This window comes from Peromyscus eremicus, chromosome 19 (assembly GCF_949786415.1).
Source record: "Peromyscus eremicus chromosome 19, PerEre_H2_v1, whole genome shotgun sequence".
NCBI lineage: Eukaryota > Metazoa > Chordata > Mammalia > Rodentia > Cricetidae > Peromyscus > Peromyscus eremicus.
This window is the reverse complement of record NC_081435.1, coordinates 23,277,283-23,297,721: the sequence shown is the minus strand read 5'-3', so window position 1 is coordinate 23,297,721 and position 20,439 is coordinate 23,277,283. Positions and strand designations below refer to the sequence as shown.

Sequence of the window (20,439 nt, the reverse complement as noted above, 5' to 3'; positions counted from 1 at the left end):
CAGCATGAAGGTTTCTCAAAAAGTGAAGAGTAGGGTCATCACAGGACTTAGCTATACCACTCTGGGTACACACCCAAAGCAACCTGAGTCAGCATACCACCAAGATACTTAACATTCATGTTTACTATTACAATAGTCACAACAGACACGCAATCAGTCTAGCTGTCCACCACAGAAAAATGTGGTGAACATACAATGGAGGAGTTTTATTTGGCCACAGAAAAAACCAAAATTGTTTCATCTGCAGAGAAATGTGTAGAACTCAAGATCATCACATAAAGAGAAAGAAGCCAGACTTACAAATAACCTTTTCTCTCAAACATAAAGTACAGAGAGAGACATAGACCGGGGGGGGGGGGGGGGGGGGGATGATATAAAAAGGCATTTTATAGCACGCCTTTAATCCCAGCACTCAGGAAGCAGAGGCAAGCAGATCTCTGAGTTTGAGGCCAGCTTGGTCTACAGAGTGAATTCCAGGACATCCAGGGATACACAGAGAAAACCTGTCTTGAAAAAAGAAAAGAGGCAGATTATTTGGGATGGAAGAATAGTGAGGGAAAATAAACTTTTCCTCTCATGCAAAATCAATCTAGCTATCCATCCATCATCCATTTATCTATCCATCTATCATCTATCTATCCATCCATCCATCTATCTATCCATCCATCATCTATCTATCCATCCATCCATCTACCTATCCATCCATCATCTATCTATCCATCCATCATCCATTTATCTATCCATCCATCATCTATCTATCCATCCATCATCTATCTATCCATCCATCCATCTACCTATCCATCCATCATCTATCTATCCATCTATCTATCCATCATCCATCATCTATCTACCCATCCATCCATCCATCCATCATCTATCTATCCATCCATCCATTCATCATCTATCCATCCATCATCTATCTATCCATCCACATCATCTATCTACCTACCTACCTTTCATCTATCTATTTATCTTCTATCTATCTGACAGGAATATAAAAGGAGGGCTATTTGAGAGTGAAGAGCATACTGAGACATGTTTTTGAGAAACTATTTATCCTAGTAAAACAGGATTAAAATTTCTCATTAATATTTTCAGTTACCATAAAATGCCTAGGTTATTTGATGAAATATTTATCAGCTTATAATACAAATTAGTCCCTGAACCATATCAGAACTGGTAAGAGAAAATTCAATTTTTATTTAACTTTAAATCCAAACTTAGATTAGAAAATAATCAATATAGTACCTAATAAATACTATTATCAGAACTTTAAACCAAATTCTCTTGGGTTAAAAGATTGATTTTCATGCCAATATCTCCCAATTCTATTTATCTGTTTGCTGTTGTTTTTTTATTTTTGAGACAAGATCTCATGTAGCCTAGACTGAGACCCTGAACTGAGTGCTGGATCACAGGCATGCTCCCTGATACCTGGCAATGTCCCTAAGCGTGTTCTTTCAAAGAAAACACAAATCCTTTTTCACTACCCTGTATCAATTGCAGATGGCAGCACCACCTAGTGAGAAGCCGTTTCCTTCTTTTGAGTATCTTTCTTTCCTCTGGCTTTCTGCTGAACATTCAATGTCTGTATGTCTGAGGATAAATGCTTGTTGTTATAGGCCAAATAATCCAAGTTTGCTAAACCTTACCTATTGTAACAGGACGCGTCACTCAGAGCAGGAGACACTGGGTTTCCAGACTACTACAGGTAGCACTTAACATGCAGATTTCATTTCATTCTAGTAAGAGAATGAGCCACTAACAAATGGGTTCATAATGAATGTTTAATACTACATTCCAAGACAGATAAGGATGAATGAATTCAACGCACCTAGTACATGTGAACGCTCTTTCACATCAAATGTTGATGACCTTTCTGGGTGCTTGGAACTGGGTGCTTCTGAATGCTAAGCATGACTTCTACCAGACTAATAATGTTTTTAGAACTGAAACATTAATTTTATAAGTCTTAAAAAATATCTTTTGTAAAGGTATCCAAAGTCAGGTAGAATTTATTGAAACACCACATAGGTTCTTTTGTGTGTTTGTCAAGACAGGGTTTCTTTGTATAACAGCCCTGTCTGTCTTGAAACTCGATTTGTATATCAGGCTGGCCTCTAACTCACAGAGAGTCACTTGCCTCTGCCTCCCGAGTGCTAGGATTAAAGGTGTGTGCCACCACTGCCTGGCCCCACATAGGTTCTTTTATAGAAGTCAAAAATAAGATTCAAGAATTGGACTAAGGGCTGGAGAGATGGCTCAGAGGTTAAGAGCATTGGTTGTTCTTCCAGATGTGCTGAGTTCAATTCCCAGCAACTACATGGTGGTTCACAACCATCTAAAATGGGATCTGGTGCCCTCTTCTGTTGTGCAGGCATACATGCAGACAGAACACTATATATTCATAATAAACAAATAAATCTTTTAGGGCTGGAGAGATGTCTTAGCGGTTAAGAACACTTGCTCTTCCAGAGGACTCAGGTTCAATTCCCAGCACCCACATAGCTCACAACTGTCTGTAACTCCAGTTCTAGGGCATCTGACACCCTCACACCAATGCACATAACATAAAGTTAAATAGATTATTAAAAAAGAATTGGACTAAATTTCATTTCACATTCAAATACCTCTCTCAACTAATAACAACTATCAAAAAGTCTCTTGATCTTAAATCATCCTATACCTCACATAATATGAAACGGGTCTTTTCTTAATATTTTCTCAAAGTTCTGCTATTGAATTCAAAAAACAGACTTGTTAATAAAACAGGTGGGGCAGAAAAGGGGCACCTTTCCAAGTGTTCCTCCATGACTGAGAATACAAAGTTCTTTTTACAAAGAAAAGAGAGAAAAAGATCCACTGAAGTGATAAACAACCTGGCTGAATTTGGTTAACTGTCTCAGAAACAGACTATATAAAATCTCATCAGTCTACAAGGAGGAAGCTTGGCATTTTCCCTCTACCTTCTAAAATAGGGGAACCCAACCAACCAACCAACCAACCACCAACCAACCAACCAACCACCAACCAACCAACCAACCACCAATCAACGAAACAAACAAACAACTCTATTCTGGCCCTAAGAACAGTATGGTGCTTGCAAAATCTGTGAGCACAAAGGCAGTGGTTCATTAGCACTGGGAAACAGAACTAAGCGGCACTCTGACTGTTCAGGAGCAGAGCTGGCCATGTCGCTTTACATTTATAACTAGAGATGAAAGGACAGCCAACAATGCCTAGCAGGGCTACTCTATTTCCTACTCTGAGCTTTTCATGTCTCCTCAAACCCGTAACAAATCTATTTTTACTACCTATGATGTGCTCAGTTACAGACCAACTTCACTGAGAATATGAAAGCAATTGGATTTCCTGGCACAACAGGACAGATACACATATACTCATGGCAACTGGGCCAGCATGCGCAAAACCTGCACAAGCTCTAGTCAGACGAAATCCCAGCAGAGGGTGTGTGTGTGTGTGTGTGTGTGTGTGAGAGAGAGAGAGAGAGAGAGAGAGAGAGAGAGAGAGAGAGAGAGAGAGAGAGAGAGAGAGAGTGTGTGTGTGTGTGTGTGTGTGTGTGTATGTGAGATCCCACCACTAGCTGAGGGCTCCTAGCCTCTGACGGCTGCTGGGAGAAGGTTTTTAATAATGTGACCTACTGGGCTGACCACACAGCAGAGCAGACCCCAACCCTAATACCAGCTGGACAACACAAGCTGGACTTGACGGAGAGAAGAAAAAGCAGCAGCAATAACAGAGTTGGGTGGGAAGGGACGGGAGGGCTGAGCGAACAAATATGTTCAAAATGTACTGTATGGAATTCTCAAGAACACAATTATTAAACAATAAAAAAGCTACTGGAGAAGAACTGCTTACATAATCCACCAGACATTACACACACATGTGTAATTACATCTGTAGCATGTCTTTTTCCGAGGAGACATAAATAAATGACTGTTTTACCCAGATTCAGAGGCATTGAAGACCAAAGGAAAGGTTGCCCCTGAGTCCAGCAGGTGTACCAGGGAGTTTTCTGGGCTGCTGACAGGAGAATGAGCCACAAGTAACTCAGGCAGCTGGACCACTGAAGGGCTGTGGGGGAACACGCTGGGTCTGATGGGCACTACAGAATGGTGACTGAACACAGCCAATCAAAATGAACTATACCATGAACTTCCAACACAGAGCTGCCACCCTACAAAGCCTGGCCCTGACTAGAGCCAAACACTGACCACCCATTTCTGTGTGAGGAACGAGCAAACAAACAAAAAGGGTCACTATGAACCGCCAGCCTCCTCCCATGGCAGGAGCAGCTCCCTTGCAGTGTTCTCAATAAACCTTCCTTCCCACTCGGCTCTGACTTGGTGAATTCTTTTACTGCTAACAACTCCAAGGCAACCTTCCACCTCCTGCAGACTCCAGCACACCCCAAGACTATATGCAGCTGGGCAATAGTGGGTGGTGACTGGAACCTCATGCAGGCGACTTTATGATCACGACAGACCCAGCTGCCTGCCCTACTGTGGTTTTTTTTCTTTTGTTCCAGTTCTTTTCTCACAGAAATCCCCCTGCCTCAGCCTATCAAGTGCTGCGATTCCAGGTATGAGCCACCACACCCAACCATCTCTTCTGCTTCATCATCGTGAATGTGGGCTAACCTCACTCCCTCTCAAGCTCCTATGCCCCATCAAAGGTCAACACTCGTCATCTTTATAGTCTTTTCTCCTACATAATCAATCTCTTCTTTTCTACCAGCTCATTCTCTCACACACGGCCAAATTCCATCTTTTTAGTAATAAGAGCTGATCACTCTTCCTCCTGAAACATACTGCAAGTCTTGGCGATTACACCATGTTCTGATGGTCTCCCTCCTTCTTCTAATCTCTCCTTATTAATAGCCCTGCCTCGTCACTCATCATCTAAGGGAGGAGTATCTCAGAGTTTATTCTAGGACTGTCTACTTACATTATTGTTTTCTCATCTAGTAGCTTTAAATACCAAACTATATTATACTAAATCTCAAACTGTATTTCTATCTTAACTTTATCCCCTGAATATTCAACTACTCACCTGATATTTCACTTGGATGCATGAAACATATGAACTAAAAAAAAAAAAAAAAAAACCACGTGATTCACAGGCTTTCCTGTCATCATACCCTCTTGCAACTGAATATGTCAGGTTCTTCTCTAAAAATTACTTTGGGTGTGTTTATGTGTGCAGGTGTATTTGAAGGCCACAGTTAATATTCAGTACCTTCTTCAATTGCTCCTCACCTTATTTTTTGAGACAGGGTCTCTCACTGAACCTGGAGCTTACCAATTTGGCCAGACTGGTGGGCCAGCAAGCCCTAAGGTCCTCCCGTGTCTGCCTCACCAGTGTGGGGATTCCAGGTGCATGCTGCCATGGCTGGCTTTTCACACCGGTGCTGGGAAACCTCAATTCAGATCCTGGTTTCATGTGGTAAGCTCTGTACGGACAGTTATCTCCCCAGCTCATCAAAAGCTTCCTTTGAATGACAATGAGAAATTTTTCTCTCAATTCCACTTTATAGTGTGGCAGCCTTATTCTTCCACGGTATTCTAGCAGCATATTAAATATCCCAGCATCTTAAATTTATGCAGAATAGTTAAAATTCATACCTTTACAATGGTTAATTTTGTGTGTTAACTTGACTGGGTTAGAGGATGCCCAAATATCTGGTATTATTTCTGAGTGTACCTATGAATGAAGGTATTTCTAGAAGAGACTAGTATCTCAATCAGTAGACGGTAAAGATCTATTATATATGGTCTATACATGACAGCTCCTGCTCTGGTCTCTTGACTGTTTACTCTGGAACCAGTCACAGTGTCCTCAGGATACCTGGGTAACCCTGCAGAGGCCAACAAGAGGGGCCCAGACCAACACCAACCTGCCGGTCAGGTGAGTGAGCAAGAGAACTTGCAAGTGAATTTCCTACCTCCAGTCACATTGACAATAATTGCTTATATGGGTAAGCAATTAGCAATTACGCTGGTAATTCCCAACACAAATTCCTTTATAATGCCTGCTTGTACTGCTAGCAACAGAGCTGCCCCAGCCAGAGCGTTCTGTTACCACTACCCATGAGGCCACTTTGAAACTCCATACCAGTGAGATCTCCAAACCAAGTGCTATGTGAGCAGAGACTGTCTTCTACCATCTGCTTCATGGTGTTTGAAGTTTGTTGTAGTGCAAACAAGTTATCAATGAAAACCTTAAGTACATCGGTTCCTGAATGCTAATGTTCTAATAATAAACATTTCTGCCCTCCAAAAGAATATCCAGAGCAGTTTTTTGAAATTTGTGTTTCTGTAGGAGAGAACTGAAAAGGCAGACAAGAACTGACTGTCCCTGCTTCTGTGGATAGCTAGGAGGAAAGGACAGGAGATTTGCTTTCATTTCATATGCACATACTTGCTGTTTTGAAATGTGCACTGCATGTATGCAATACCTATTCAAACAGAAAAACATAGAGTCTGTCTCTTGATAAAGCTGAATTCTTTTATGTTGAAAATGGGAGTGATGCTAACTGGGGAGGCGGCTCAACTGGTAAGTGCTCCTCTTGTACGCAACAAGGATGAACCCACATCTAAAAAGCTGGGTGTGCTGATGGAAAGACGGGACAGTGGATCCCTGAAACTCCATGTCCTGCCAACTTAGCCTATCTGGCAAGCTTCAAGCCTTTGATGGTGTGTGAGAAATGACAATCGAGGCTGTCCTCTCCACATGCACATATGTGCACCACCACACATGAGCATGTGTACACACACAGTGCAAGGAACTTCGAACTACTTTAGTTAACTACTTCTAGTCTGAAATCATACTCATTACCTCTCTCTTCTCCCTCCTTCCTAGTGCCAGGGATTGAACCCAGGGCCTTGCACCTGCTAGACAAGTTTTCCACACTGTGCATCTTGGTGGGTGGGTGGGGGCAACTACTGTGAGGTTTAAGGCCAATAAGCAAGTGTTAGAATTATGGAAACACCCAAGATAATATGACAAGAAATGATCTATGTTGGCTAATCTAAGTGTGATATGAGTTTTAAATGTCTATGTTTAGCTCTTTTTATAGAAAAGTTATCTGAAATAGGTGCTCCATATAGTACTTCAGGAAATGTATTTAAAAAGCATAAAATATGGTATTCCCTCATCTTACAGACTTACAAATGGTGATCTGAATAAGAATGGCCCCCATAGGCTCATGTATTTGAATGCTTAGTCACCAGGAAGTGGCACTACTTGAGAAGGGTTAGGAGGTGTGGCCTTGTTTGAGCAGGTGTGACATTGTTGGAGGAAGTGTGTCACTGGAGGTGGGCTTTGAGGTTTCAAAGCCTAAGTCAGGCCCAGTGTCTCTCTCTTCCTGCCGCCTGTAGATCCAGATGCAGAACTCTTAGCTACCTCTCTGGCAACATGTCTTTACGCTGCCATGTTCCCTGCATGACTCTGAACAAAAGCCACAATTAAATGCTTTCTTTTATAAGAGCTGCTGTGGTCATGGTGTCTCTTCACAGCACCAGGACACTGACTAAGGCTGAAGAAGGAAGTCAAAAGATTTCTCTACAGTTTATTTTCAGTACAATCCGTGCACGATAATCACAAGACAGAACAGAGAACCGGAACCGGGACACCAGCCACTATGCCGCCACTGCATCGCTTCCTCGGTCCAAAAGGGGGTGGGGAACCTGAACCAAGTCGCCAGCTGCGCTTGCTCCCGTTTCACGGCCTGTTCGCCCACCTTCCAAGAGAGTGCGCATCCCGCAGCCCACCTTTTATTTGGGTCACATACTCCCCAATAAAACTCTGCCCTTTAGACTGAACCACTCCTTTCAATTCAACTGGCTAGCGGACTGGTGACAGAATTCCTATAACGTAAGACAGCTGTCAAATTTGAGTTCAGGTTTCCTTTTTCTGAGAACCAAAGGCAATTAATTCTCATAATCTAAGAATATATTTATTTATCATCAAAAGATTTTTCTTATACCAATGGTGGGTGCTTAATTTCAATTAAAATGACAGTGACTATACATCTACTAGAATTAAATTGAATAAAATACTCAATGTAATAAACTGGAAGCCTCTGCTACCAGAATCATAGGGCCTTTAACAGCCAGTATAAGACAAACAAAACATTTTAACTTGCAACTCAATAAAAGTGAAACAGATGCCGGGTGGTAGTGGCACATGCCTTTAATCCCAGCACTCGGGAGGCAGAGGCAGGAGGATCTCTGTAAGTTGGGGGCCAGCCTGGTCTACAAAGCAAGTTCCAGGACAGTCAGAGCTGTAACACAGAGAAACCCTGTCTCAAAAAACAAACAAGCAGAAAAAGTGATGCTGAATACTAGTTACAGAAGGTGAAAAGCTATTCTTTCATGGTTCAAGTTCAGTCCTCAACATCCTTATAATATTTAGTGAACAAGTTGTTGACTACATTGGGATATAACTTTCTGTCAAAGACCTAATTCTGTTCTAATCAAGGGATCTGATGCCTCTTCTGACCACCCCAGGCTCCTGCAAACTTATACACACTCAGATATATATATATATATGTTCATATATATTCATATCCATATATATATAATTAAATGAATAAACTATTTGTATAGTAACAATTTTTAAGATTTTGTCCACTATAACACTTTTCAATCCTTAAAGTTTGTTTGAACGGATAGGTAATATATTCTTAAGTGCTGTCAATATGTAAATTAATGTTAGAGAAGACACAGAAGAAATGTGTTTGAAGTAAACTACTGAAAGACAAGTGGAATATAAAATATATCAAGGGTTTTTCTGAAATGAAACTATAGCAAAGACAGAAGAAATTAAAAGAATGAGGTGGGTAGAATGTCATAGGGTTAATAATGTCACAGGGTTAATTAAACCACACTCCAATGGATACAAAAGAATATAGCAGGAAAACTGAGCATTATCCTTGTCAGTCAAGCATGACAAGAGTTTGAAAATAAGATAATATGATCACTAATTAAATATGTTAAATGCTATGATAGCATAATAGTATCATTTGCTCCTTGTCTGAGGTACTTAATCTAACATAATTGCTGCTTTGCTGAGGTTACTACTTAAGTAAAAATCTTCAGGAAATACAGAAGTTGAACACTCCTAATCTGAAAACCACAAATCCAACTTTCTATAAATCAGTACTTTTTAAATGCCAACATGACTTGGGAAATTAACACTCAGCCTCATGTAACAGTCCACAGTCAAAATAAAAAAACGATGTATTGATATACAAAATACATAGCTCAGTGTGTGCTTAACATGGCAGTAGGCCCTGGGTCTGGTCCCAGCACAATCAAGAGAATATATGTGTATGTGCATATACACACCTTGAGGTATATGAGAAATATACACTAATTCATGTTTTGACTTGGATCCCATCCTCAAACTATGCATATACAAATACTATAAAATCCAGGAAAGACAAAAATCCAAAATACTTCTAGTCTCAAGCATTTTGGATAATACTCAACCTGTGTGACAGGCCAGGCCCAGGAATGGCATGGAAATGAACAGCTGCCAAGCCTGAAGGCTGGGACTGATTCATACCTGAATTCAGTCAGGTAGCAAGCTTTAAGAAATACAAGCCAGGCGGTGGTGGTGCACGCCTTTAATCCCAGCACTCGGGAGGCAGAGCAAGGAGGATCTCTGTGAGTTCAAGGCCTGCCTGGTCTACAGAGCGAGATCCAGGACAGGCACCAAAACTACACAGGGAAACCCTGTCTCAAAAAAACAAAAACAACAACAACAACAACAACAACAAAAAAAAACAGAAAAGAAAAAAAAAAGAAATTAAATACACTCATATCAATTCATGAAGTCTAAAATTAACTGCATGGGCAACAAAGGCGTAAGTCATCAAGGTGCATTGCCACTGAACAGATCTTAAAGACACTGATAAACCATCACTCTCGGCCGTGCCTAGGAAGTAGTACAGGGCAGGAAAGCACTTCAGGAAACAGTGACAAAGGCATTTCTCATTTCACACGGCTTTACTAGGTGGGGAAGACAGCAGTCTCCTCTGACTCTAAAACTCTGTCTTACATTATCACCCAGTGTTCTGAAGGCAAGTGAGCAAATCAGAAGCAAGCGGGAAGCAAAGGCACCATAACCCACACAGATCTTAAGTTAGTATATTCATTTGGCAGAGAAGAAACAGAATCCAGCAAAATTCAGAAATCCTAAGTTTCCTTCCAAGACGGCTGTTTCTGTATTTTCTGATGCATCAATTAAACTGCAGAGATGGATGACATCTCACGCTAACAGTTGTAATGACTATCAAGTCAAATAACTATAAAATATGATGTTATTCTACATTTCCAACACAATCTTTAAACAAGGAAGACTGCCCACCAACATAAAGCCTAGAATTTCTAAACTGGAAGTTTGACTTCCATTTTTAATTAAATAAATTCAGAATTCAAATACAAATTATGCATTTTTATAGATGTGTAAACTTTAAAATTCCTATTTTATCCCTGAAAAAAAAAATTCACAAGTCCCATGCTGCCAAGATGCCTTGGTGGGCAAAGGTGCTTACATCCAAGCATGACAACTTGAGTTCGATCCCAGGGACATGCACAGTGGGAAGAGAGAACTGATACCCCAACAGTCCTTAGACCGCCGTATGAATATTGTGAAAAGATGTAAGATGTATACCCACACCCCAAGATAAATACATGTAATTTTAAAAATCACAACATCTACACAGCATAAGAGTTCTCGCATTAATTACTGAAAATTAAAATACTACAGGACAATTTGTTTGCAGACCCTTGTCAACTCGGCTCGTGTCCTTTCCAAACTTTACAATGCTCACATCATGTCCCACCAGGTTAAATGGACAACTTCTGCTCCAAAGACATACAGCCAAATACAATATCCTGCCTCCCTGCCTTGGGGCACAGCACAGGCCACAGGAACTAGCCTGGCAAATAACATCTTAGAGCAGGGAGGGTGTGGCTCAGGCCTCTAATCCCAGAGGCAGGTGGATCTCTGTGAGTGAGAGGCAGCCAGGGCTATCCAGAGACACGGTGTGGAAAACAAACAAAACAACCAAACAACCACTTGTTAATTTTGATGTTTCTCAGGTCTCTCATTTATGCCTCGAAGAGGCATTAACATAAAGAAATTAGCACCACACGAAGCCAGGAATGCTTGTCTTCTTTGCACAATTGTCAAATGTCTGGACTTCTAGTTGTAGAAACGGTACGTCCCACAGTTCAGATCAACATCCCTCTGAAAATCATCTCAATGTTTTTTGTTTTGTTTTGTTTGTTTTTTCGAGACAGGGTCACTCGGGAGGCAGAGCCAGGAGATCTCTGTGAGTTCGAGGCCAGCCTGGTCTACAGAGTGAGATCCAGGACAGGCACCAAAACTACACAGTGAAAATAATTTTAAAAGTGAGATATTAAAATAATGTTCTTAAAAGCATTAAATAACTATCAACAAAATGAGAAATAAACAGTTCAAGCCCACTAGAGATTGGAACTCAGAAAAGTGATCTCAACTTTTGCTTCTGTAAGATCATAGAGGAAAGAATAAACAGTTAATGCTGTCCGTCCTTCAAGACTGGGGGCCAAGCAGAGTCCCGGGCAAAGGCGGCTTTCGGCTGAGGTTCTCAAGGGCCCTCCATCTGAAGACTAGTAAAGGACTGGGAGAGCACACTGTGTTTGCCATTCCAACCAAACACCTGAGAGACACCCTGAAACACAAAGAGATCCCGCATAACCTAGTGGCCCCACCGCTTTGAGACTCTGGTGAGTGTACAGACAGTGGATGTACTGTCAAAGCAAGCAGCTCATCTCATGACCCAAAAAGAAGTGGCCTCAGAGGGGACAACACCAATACCAAACATGTCACATTAGACCTCCTAACACTGCCACCTTGGGGACCAAGCCCTTAACACATGGACCTTTGGAGGACACTCCCCACATTCAAATCATAACAGAAACCATGAACTCTGGCCACACATAAGTCAGTCATGCAGGCAGTCCAGCAGAGTTAACAATGTGACATTTGATAAAGGCAGTTTTACAACCCTAGATGCTTGATAATACCAAATAAAAATCTTCACAAAAATGTTAACATCTTATACAACAATTATTTCTCCCACAGATCCACAGAGATTTACAAACATTGGAGTTAACAGATTATAATTTCCTAGTTACTATACTCAAGAGGTTAGCAAACTCGTGTGTGTGTGTGTGTGTGTGTGTGTGTGTGTGTGTGTGTGTGTGTATTGCATGGAACTGCAAACTACCAAAAAAAAAATCACACAGATTTGAAAAAACTTGGGACTGTAAAATAACCTAAATTAAGCACTTACTGGAAAAGTAACCAGATATTAGATATTGGTGAAAAAGGAGTAACTGAAGATAAAACTGTCCAGAATAAAGCCTTTAAGACACAGTAAGAGGAGGCAGGGCACACAAGGGGCAGGAAGATCTTCACCTATCAATGCTGAATCTTATTAAGGAGCCAAGAGAATACGGCAGTAAAGGTGGTATTTGAAGGCCCTTTGGCTGACAAATGTGTGGGACTGATAAGAACTGATCCATCCATTCATGAAGCTCTAATCCATCCATTCAGAGCCTAATCACAGAATAATAAAGCAGAAGACAGAGTTAAGTTTTCCTTCCTTAAAAGGAATATGATAAAATTATTTTAAAAGGAAATATTAGAGCCATGGTGCCAGCCAGGTGTGGTGGTGCATGCCTTTAATCCCAGCACCCAGAAAGCAGAGGCAGGAGGATCTCTGTGAGTTTGAGGCCAGCCTGGTCTACACAGCGAGTTCCAGCACAGTCAGGGCTATATAGAGAAACCCTGTCTCGAAAAAAATAAAAATAAAAATAAAAATAAAAAAATTGGGGAAAAAAAAAAAGGAGAACGAGTTGACATAAAGCAGCCACAATCTAGAATGTATTCCAAGAGATAAGTGCTAACCTAGAGTTCTGTAGCAAAAACATCCTTCAAGCATGGGAAAATAAAGACCTTTCAGGCAGACAGGAGGAAATCTAAATTTCAGATTCTTTAAGATCAGTAAAAATGATCCTAAATAGAAGTTTACAGGAAACTAAGAAACAGGAAATACATGCATTCCTCTAAACAATACTGATGGTCTAAGAAAACACAAACAGCCCTGAGATGGCTGAGCTGGTAAGGTAGTTGCCCAGCAAGCAGGAAGATGGTGAGGAGGATCCCTGTGGCTCACTGGGAGCCAGCCTAGACTCATTAGGAAGGCCCCAGGGGCTCAGGTCCCAGTGACATCCAGTGTCTACCAGGGTAGAGGGCTCCAGACAGATGCCAGAGGCCAGCTTCTGACCTCCATACTCACCTGTGCACACAGATGAGAAACCAAGGATGGGGTATAGCTCAGTGGTAGAGAGCTTACCTAGTCTGTGTGAAGCACAGGGTTCAATCCCCAGTAAAGGAAAGGAAAGAAGGGAAAAGAAAGAGAAAGAGACGAGAGAAATTTAATTAATAAAATCTGTAGTAAACCCTTTCCCACAAAGAACATAAGTATCTCTTATCCAAAATGTTTTAGATTAAAAAATATTCAGATTTTTGGATATTTTCATATGCATGAGCTATCCTAGGGATGATATGCAAGCCTAAACACAAAACTCACTTATGTTGCATACACAGACGCATTATTCATCTAACCTGAGGTTTTATATATATAGTTAATGTGCCCACATTTTGACTTTGACCTGTCAGATGAGGTTGTAAGTAGAGTTTTCCACCTGTGTCATATTGATGCTCAAAAAAATTAATATTTTGGACCTTTTCAGGTTTCAGCTGTTTGTATTTAGGGATGTTAAACCTGTATTATTAGTAATCTAAAGATGATTTAAAGTATTTAGGAGGATGTACAGAGACTATATGCAAATACTGTCCATTTATGTAAGAGTCTTGGCCATCCACACAAGGTCCAAACATAAATCTCCCTTGGATGCTAAGGGATGACTGAAATGACAAAACCACTACTAGAATGTTGTAGAATACTATTTAAGATTGTTACATTTGTTTATGCTGTGCAACATTTGTTTAATGATGCAAAGATGTGTTGCATCTCTTTATGTTGCATTTGTTTAACTCTGTGAAGCTGTGTTACTGTGCCTGTCTAAAACACCTGATGGTCTAATAAAGAGCTAAACAACCAATAGCAAGGCGTTGGAGAAGGATAGGCGGGGCTGGCGGGGAGAAAGACTAAAGAGGAGGAAAAATCCGGGAAGAAAGATCAAGGAGCAAGAGAAGGGGCCAGCCACCCAGCCACACAGCCAGTCACAGAGTAAGAGTGAAAGAAAAGGTTACAGAAACAGAGAAAGATAAAAACCCAGAGGCAAAAGGTAGACGGGATAATTAAAGTTAAGAAAAGCTGGCTAGAAATAAGCCATGCTAAGGCCGGTCATTTATAAGTAAGAATAAGCCTCCATGTATTTATTTGGGAGCTGGGTGGTGTGGCGCCCCCCCCCAATGAGTAAAGAGTAAAAACAATCAACTATACTAGGACTCAGAAAGGCTTTTTAAAAAAAATCCATATTTTATGAATTAGAAGAACATCATATACGTGCTTGGTGGCATGTACAATGTACATAATTCAGGGCTCAAAAACAGCTGTTGAAGGAATATAGAGGCAGGACCTTCTATTTCTCTGCTTTTCCCACAACCTATCTTTCTGTGCTAAGTACAAAATTATTCTACATATGGTCAAACCACTAAACCACAAAGTAATCTAGACATTTAGAATTTAAGAACATAAAGATAATTAAGGGAGAGTCAGAAAAAAAACCAAACAGAATATGATACATAATGGAGAAATAGTCTGCAAAGGTGTACCAAGACACCAAAGCTATAACCTTTGTAGGAACAGGTTCTTAGAGAAGGTCAGGAGTGGTGATACTCAACACACACAGCATCAAATCTAAAAGGGAGTCTTCATGTTGTTTAGTCTGTGGAATATGGGCATTGAGTCTGAAGGTGCTACAGTCATCTGCTACCATGAGGCAGGCCTAAGAAAGAAACCAGAATTAGGGAAATGAGAGGACAGAACAAACCAGAGCAAGTAGCCAAATCCTCTTTTCACGGCAGCCATTAATGACGCCTAAGCTAACATTCAACACAAGATCTCATCATTGCTTTTCAAGTCAGTTTGAATTTGTTGTCCTGCCATTTACAGTATAAGACTATAAACGGATCATTGAGATTCTTCTAAAAGGCAAGGCATTTGCTAATCTCAACGTGTGTACAGTGGCATTTTAAGGCATGACTGTTTTGTGAGACCGATCCAAACATCACAGACTACTTAGTATATCTGACCTCTACTCCCTGATTGCTAGTGGGACTTGACAATTACTATGACAACCAGAAACGTTCCCCTGTATTTCCAAATGCTTCCCCTGAAGAGGAACTACAAATCTGTTTCATAATAATTGTTTGTATATGGTTCAGATAGAGGCTCCAACAGGTGTGCTTAAATGTATTTAAGCTTTCAAAGCATCCAGTATTCTAATCTACCACTCAAATCTTACAAATTTTACATAAGAAGCCACTTCAGACAGTTACTTATAGTTATCAAAATGTTTGGCAAAAAGCCATGTATGGTTTATGACAATGCATAGGTAAACAGTGCTTTATGCTGGCTACTGGTATTTGCAAATTCTCTTTGTAAAGCTTATTTCTCCACAGAACACTGCAGAAATATGCCACTGACACCATGTTACTTTCTCTCCAGGCTCTTCTTACACTTAAATGCCATAAATGGGTTTTCCAAGTATTATTACAGTTAGGGTAGACACCTGATTGATACAGACAATTTGTGGAAGGTTTACTTGCCTAACTAAGAGATAAGAGGACATACTTATCTTTGGTAGCTATGGTACTTGGAGAAAAAAGGAGCCATGCACAACTATGATAGGATATGCATATATTCAAAAGTTAGTACATGTGGTGGTGTGAAAGAAAGTGGCCCCCAAAGGGAGGGGCACTATTAGGAGGTGTGGCTTTGCTGGAGTAGGTGTGATCTTGTTGGAGGAAGTATATCACTGTAGGGGTGGGCTTTGACATCTCTTCTGCTCAAACTTCATTCAGTATGATACTCAAGACTTCCTGTTGCCTGCAAGATGTAGGATTCTGTTACTTCTCCAGTGTAGCTGGAGAATTTTTCTCCAGCTCCCACCGCCAAGTCCCACCAGTCCCGGAGCCCACTTATAAAATAAACACACAGACTCTTACATTATTTAAACTGCTTGGCCATTAGCTCAGGCCTATCATTGTCTAGCTCTTACTCTTATATTCAGCCCATTTCTATTAATCTTTACTTTGCCACATGGCTCCTGGCTTACTGGTACTTTACATCTTCCTTGTCTTGGCGGTGGCTCCAGCCGGTCTCTTCTTCCTTCCTCCTTCCTCAATTTTTCCTCTCTCCTTGTCCCGCCTATACTTCCTGCCTGGTCACTGGCCAATCAGTGCTTTATTTATATAGAGTGATACCCACAGCACTCCAGCACCATGATGATAATGGACTGAACCTCTGAACTGTAAGTGAGGCCACTCCAATTAAATGTTTTTCCTTTATAAGGGCTGCTGTGGTCATGGCGTCTCTTCACAGCAATAGAAACCCTGAGACAGCACACTAAGACTAGTCAATTATAGAAAATCCCTGAAAACCTCACTGTGCAGTGTAACTGACTAGCCACGAAATCCTCTAACTCTGATCATCTTTTATGTGAGATATTGATTAAGTCAGTCGGTTAACTATTCTGTAACTTGGAGCCTAATTAATACATGTTTAAGATCTGAAAACTAACGGGCAGTGGAAGAAGGACCAATATGACCATAAGGTTCGATAGTGGGTTGTGGTGGTACTGTGTTCCCCAAAATATTGTGTATCCTAATAAACTTATCTGGGGTCAGAGAACAGAAAAGCCACAATATTAAACATAGAGGTTAGGCAGTGGTAGCACACGCCTTTAATCCTAGCATTCCAGAGGCAGAAATCCATGTGTTCAAGGATACAGACAGGCATGGTGACTCACGCCTTTAATCCCAGAAAGCAAGCCTTTAATCCCAGGGAGTGGTGGTAGAAAGCAGAAAGGTTTATAAGGCGTGAGGACCAGAAACTAGAAGCATTTGCCTGGTTAAGCCTTTGGCTGGTTAAGCATTCAGGCTTCTAGCAGCACAGTTCAGCTGAGAGCCATTGGGATGAGGACACAGAAGCTTCCAGTCTGAGGAAACAGGACCAGCTGAGGAATTGGCAAGGTGAGATAGCTGTGGCTTGTTCTGTCTCTCTGATCATCCAGTGTTCACCCCAATAACTGGCCTCAGGTTTGATTTTATTAATAAGAACTTTTAAGACTCCTGCTACAGTGGGTGACTGAGAGAAAAGCGGTTCCCAAGGGGAATGAGGAGGAAGGGGACACAAACATACAAGCACACATGAACGCACCACAAGCTGTGGGCGGTGCAGCTAGACTTAGTTTGCTGTCACGTGACTTTTGGCAGCTGAGATGGGGGTACACGGCAAACAGTAGAAGGAGGAAGCAGAGCTCCAGAAATTAGAAATATCCACACAAAATGATTTATATCATAAAGAAAAAATTACATGATCACCAAGAAAACACACCAAAGAACATACAGAGCCTTGAGGACATTAGTTACCTTTCTAGGACCCATTTCGCACACACCCCAGCCCCATGCTGTGCCACAGTCCTTATTTTTAGATAGGATTCACTCCTACCAGCTACCACCTCCAGACAAAAGATACTGCTCCAGACCTAACAGCATGGTCTTCTGTTCTGTTCAATCCCAGGAGTGCTGAGGACTCTGGGAAAAGGCCAGAAGAGAAGCCTTCTACCTTCCCTTGGCAGGAAATGAAAACGGTAACATGAACATTGTTAATAGCTGTCTTCTTATTAGGAGAGAAGCAAGTCTGAGCAAAGAACTTAAAAGAGGACAATGTTGAGAAAAGAGGAGAAAAATGGACTTTCACCACTGATTATATGATATACTTCATGCCACTTCTAAGCGTGCAGCTGCCAATTACAAGAGGCAAATGCATCACCTCTGTCTGCATATCCTGTTTGCAGCCTAGTGACAAGAGAAGCACAAAGTTGAGAGAGGGTAGGACATTCTAAGGAACTTTCAATGGATCAGGAAACCAGGAAGTACAGTGTAGAAAGCTAAGAACACGTCATTTATTACTACAGAGTATTATATAACTTACAATTGCCTACAGAAACCAAAGACGACACAGAACAGATTTGGTGCTTAGTGTTCTCTGGTGATTTTTTTCAAAAAAATTTTTTTAATTACATTTGTTTATTCTGCATCTGTGTGTGATGGAGGTCAGAAGATAACGTGCTAGGGTTGGTTATCTCCTTCAACCACGTGGGTCCTAGGGAGCTAACTGGGTTGTCAGGTTCCAAGGCAAGTGCCTTCACCTGCTGATCCATCTTGATGCCCCACAGCAAGAGTGAAATGGTAAGGGACTTCCATTTCATAGTGACTTCATAGTGAAAATGAAAGATGAAGATGTGCCAAACCCTTAGAGGGACATTTAACACCTATTAACCCCCTGTATATCCATCATGCAAGGTGTATTACATCCTACTTTATAGATACAGAATAGTCTAAGTGGTAATATGACCACACCTACTAAACAGTTTTAACACAAGTCAAAACCAAGGCTGAAAGATTTCTCTGACTACATCAGAGTCCTTGGATCCAAGAATTGACCTTTTTTTCTGAAGTCTGAAAAATTTCTGACTTCAGAATAGCCTCCTAGAGTTGTATCTGGTAGCTCAGGGGAAAACACAAAGGTGTAGAGGAGAGGAAGGGAGCAGCTGAAGGAGGCCTCCAAACAGTAATAATGGAGAGTTCTAAATAGAGAGAAGGGAAGGGGGTGGTCATGGGCTCATCTGGAGGGGCTTGTTGCAAAGACAGACATTTCTTTCTCTGAAATATGAGCAAATAAGGAGATAATATTGGGGGGAGGGGAAACCTGGGAAATAGAGGAAGTATGCCTCAGACAGCTGAGATTTTCTCAGCCACTGGAGTTTAGAAGCCCCAACTTCCTTCTGATCCCTTCAAATGGAAATGAAAGTGTAGGAGTGACAGGCAAGACCTGAGTGCGGGTAGTTTTTAGTGGTGTAAGAGTGAAGCCTACCAACAAACAAATGACAGAAGACTCAAAAGACTTCTTCTTTTCAAGTGGGCAAGCCTGTTCTAAAACTTTCATTCATACCTTTTTTTACAGTCCTGGAGGAATATGGAGTCAGTTTTACAAGCACTCTACCTCCAAGCTAAACCCCAGCTTTCTAAACTCGTTTTCAAAGTCCCACTCTTTTGCAATCTCGAAGGGCAAAATGTCAGTATTTTTAATCCCACTTCGTGGCTCTTGACACACATCTAAGTAATGGGATAGAGGAGACAGACAGCCCGACAACTTCCTCCACGGCCACTCTGATGGGGCAGTTTGCACTTGCAAAGTTTGGCAAGATCCCTAAGTGACTTAGGACAATTTTGCGTTATCAGTAATCGCGATGACCCTTGAGGGGCAGCTGAGATTGGCACACACCCGCCTTATAGAGACTATCAAGAGCTATAAGCGTTGTTAAGCATTAGTAACAATTGAGAATACAAGAAATCTGAGCAGCCCTTTCTAAAAAACAAAAACAAAGGGCTTGCACATTGGGGATCCTAAAGCTTCAACGCACACTTTACGCAAATAACTAAAAAAAAGTATAAACCCCTTAACGCTTTGTCCCATTATGTGTTACCTTTATACATTTATAAGATCTTTTTTTAAAAGGAACATAACACTCCCCAATTCTTTCAATGGCTCTACAAAACCTAACGCTTCACAAAACTCACGCCTCCTTCTCAAAAGCTGGGACTATAAGACTGGCTATGCCGAAAGAGATGAATGATTTAGAAGCGAATAATCATTTTGCCATCGCAGGTTCCATTTAGGCAGGAGTCAAGACTCCTTCACCCATCCCAGTCAACCGGGACTCGTTCCCTTCTCCAGGGGGAACGGATCCCACCGGCCTCTGTACAACCAGGAAAGCTCTCCTCTGTAACGCCACAAGCCAGGCTCAGCTAGTCCTCCCAGCGCTCCAAAGTTTTTAAAGGGCAGCGAGAAGGCTGAACTCGAACGAGACGGGCTGGACGACCCACGCACCCAGAGCGAAGAAGACTGCTAGCAGGGGCGAGGCTGCCTGCGACGCCGGGAAGAGGCGCGAGGGCGGCGGGAGTCACGACCCCCGCCCACGGCGTGGGAAGGGGGACCCTGCGAGCCCGCGGCCGGCACGAGGCCGGAGAGGGGCAGGCCGGGAACGTGCAGAGCGGAGCGCGGTGGAACCGGGCCGCCGGGGTCCCGGCGCCGGCGCCGGG

At 41.7% G+C, this 20,439-nt stretch overlaps 1 protein-coding gene across 2 annotated transcripts in view; it reads right to left on the bottom strand.

Moving 5' to 3' along the window:
• Apc (APC regulator of WNT signaling pathway) overlaps positions 1–20,439 on the bottom strand; it is a 101,842-nt gene that overhangs the window by 81,256 nt on the left and 147 nt on the right. The gene's annotated exons all lie outside the window — the stretch shown is intronic.